We start from the raw sequence: 3,661 nt of genomic DNA on the forward strand, positions 1-3,661 counted from the left end.
GTCAACACAGTCACCTTTTCCCATGGAGCCCCCTTCAACAACTGAGCAGGGCTTCCCAGAAACCATATGATCCAGATATTCATTAATGCCACAAACAAATCATACAATGAAAATCATAAAGAATAAATCAATAAACTAATCACAATATGTATTATTAAAGTGATCACAGTGACACAACAATCTGGATGGAAATGTCATCATTAAAACAGCATATGCTTCCAAAATAATGCACAGTTTTACTATTACTTTGAGCATGTGAAAAGCAAGGCCAACGTTAACTCTTGTTTTGAATTTATTTCTACCACTTCTTTGCTTCTACCCTAGTTAGCATGCTAACCAGCTAGCCCTGACCCGTGTCACCACTTTCTGATTGCGAGTGAAGAAGTAGCTGCTCTTGTTATAACCTCATTTGTTCGTTTTGTTTATGCAATGACGGCTGAAGCTCTTGGCAAGCAACCATCACCTGCTCCTAGCAGGAAACTATGTTAAGTGGTGTGTGTGTGTGTGTGTGTGTCTGTGTGTGTGTGTATGTGTGTGTTTGTGTGTGTTTGTGTGTGTGTGTGTGTGTGAGAGAGTATGAAACTGATGCCCATTTTACTTCCTGGGTGTCCTTTGCAACAACAGCAGTGACTTTTATGAAAGTAAAGGCATATTGATTTCTTACTGCCAACACATACATACAGCAAAGAGCTAAATCCAAACAATAATTACCATACCTGACTGACATACAGACAGACAGACGTGTGTGTGTGTCTGTGTGTGTGCGTGTGTGTGTGTGTATGTACGCACAAAAGCTCCCTGTAGCTTGATTTTACACAGACTTAAATTATTGTAAAATGGTACGATTAAACTGACCCAATATCACAGTACTATGTTTCTAGTTTAAATACCTTTTGATAGACCACAAAAGCGTGTATGTGTGTGTGTGTCTGTGTGTGTGTGTGTACATGAACCTTCAAAGGGGACCCTAGATGTGCCAGTCCACCTGACTTCAGGCTTCAGTATAGGGACACATGTAGACTCTCCTGCACACACTTGTCAGTGATTAAACCACACAAGAGTTTCCTGTCCTGACACGTCCATGCTCAGCTCACCACAGCTGGGCAGGATGGGTCTGGATTCAGGTTCTAAACAAGAGAACCAGACAACAACTGCAAAGTGGAGGGAAGAGCAACCTGATCAGGAATATTTTCATGTGTATATTTGTATCTGGAATGCCACTGCACTTTATCTGTGACGTCACAGAGCAATTTCATGGGTAACTGTTTTTGGAGGTTTTAAGTCCTAACATTGAATTTCTGGTTATAGTCATTCACCTTATCTGTAGGGGAAGGTCAAATCTCTCAGTTCAAATGTTTGAGGTCTACAGCTTAGATTCCATCACTTCACACACTTTGATTTACTTTTATTGTTTCCGTCAGTCAGCAACAGACGTTCACAATTCTCACACCATAGGTCTGGCTCCGTTTAGCCAAATAAAAAATAAAAAATCGCAGGCCAGATAGGAAACATGCCAATTGTAGCAAATTAAAGGAACTTAACCAACTGAGTCAGAAGTAGTAGCTGTACTGCGATCAGTCCAGGGTGGGTTAAGCCCATAGATTGTATATAATGATAACATAATTAACATAATGGTGCACCACAAGGGAAACACATTAAACGCCCCCTGCTGGCAAGTAAAGGGACATTTTTGGTAGTTCACATTTAATACTACTGATTGACAGTTGAAACTTACAATTGGCTGAGCGTATGTTTCGCAGGACTTCAATACTTCACTATACTTACATCAATTGTGTTCACCATTAATAATCAAGATTGGGTAGTGCCATATACTTCAATAACTTGTCCTGCCACAGTTTCATAATGAACCACAAAACATAATAATAACATTAGAGATCTTATTGTGTGCAGTGATATTTGTCACAGGCTCTCGTTTGCCATCATGCTACCACTGCTCGCGTTATGTTCCCAAACATATTTACCGTCCACGCAGACAGTCAGCTCTCATAGTTTGAGCTGCAGTTGTGGCATCAATGCAGTTCCCTGTCTCGTGTGAGAACTTGTCTTTCACTATTTAGTCTCTGTTCCTGTCACTCTGAATCATGAGAGCAACATTCATGCATAGTTGGAGGAAGTAGAGACATGTTGTCCATTATATATATATATATAGCTTATGGTTTAGCCTGATGATGCACAAATGCAGCGGGCAGCAGGACCCAAAGCTAGACAGGCTAGCTTAGGGTTTAGATGGGTTTACTTCCTTCACAGATGATGTTTCCCTCATAAATTATATTGTTGACTTGGATATTATCCGGTGTCTGTTACAGCTTTGCTTTGTGACATGTCAAGTGATGGAATTACTGAATGAGGCTCTTAATGAGAGAACACTGCTTTCTTTCACATCACAGGTTTGTCAATGAAGCGTCAACATATGATACGCTCCTCCTCTGGAGAAAAAGTGTGTGTGTGGAGTGAGACTGTGCAGGAGTGTGTGTAATTGCAGTATATCTAAGAACAACCTGAGGCCACGCAGTTGTTTACCTCCTGGCAGGTCAAAACTGCTTGGAAGAACACACACACACACACACTGACACACACACAAATACACACACACACACACACACACACACACACACACACACACACACACACACACACACACACACACACACACACACACACACACACACACACACACGCACACAGCCAGGAAAGGAAACTCCCTGGCTCAGAAAGGCAGTGATCACTCATATCCTGATCTTCTGATAACAACGTGTGTGCGTGCGTGTGTGTTTTGTCTGCTTTCTATTTCCATAGTTACAGGCTGTATTCATGATGCCACAGTATGTATAAGGCAAGCATTACATAGCTCAACTGCCATGTGTCCTGCATACACAGTCACTGATACAGACACAAACACGCAGAGCGCTGATTTTTTCCAAATACTGTCCGTCACCGCCACATGTCGTAACTCCTCAGGTATGGATACTGTCATCGCAGTCAAACACCTCCGTCGCCCCTTTTAAAGAGAAATCATCAGTGAGACACAGGTGACACAACCACAAAATAAGACGTGATCAAATACCTCGTCGTGCTTGCGTGTGGTTGTTTCGGACAGCAGCTGTGGCTGATAACAACAACAATGAATGACATCATGATTATTACAATTCTCATGTGCATCATTTCACATATAGCAGATTTGTCTTCGTCCTTGCAGTTTCTCTATTTTTACTTCAAAGTAATCCTACAAAATGGTGGGTTTGAGAATTTCTGTGGTATTAAACAGTTAGTTCACTTTTTCCAGATTTCCTTCAGTCTTTCCTCCAACGAATTGTTAAGCGGAGGTGACAAGTGAAGCAGAACCTGACACATCTTGTCTTGTAATCAATTTTATTGGTAGACAATGGCCCCTAGACAGTAACCAGACTCATTAAATATGTAACATTTGCTCTGTGAACAGCACAACTCTCTTCGCTGGAAAAATTAATGTTTTATATGATTTTCGTTTATTTTTAATGATGATGCATGTGCTCCACCTCCGTTAAAACGCCTTTTCTTTTCATTTTAGTAGACTGGTCCTTGTAGTTTACACAAATTTACACAATTATCTATTTTTTTATCATTGATAATTTTTGTCTTTATCCAGAGCTCCAGACCGGCC

The sequence above is a fragment of the Limanda limanda genome, chromosome 2, assembly GCF_963576545.1.
Source record: "Limanda limanda chromosome 2, fLimLim1.1, whole genome shotgun sequence".
NCBI lineage: Eukaryota > Metazoa > Chordata > Actinopteri > Pleuronectiformes > Pleuronectidae > Limanda > Limanda limanda.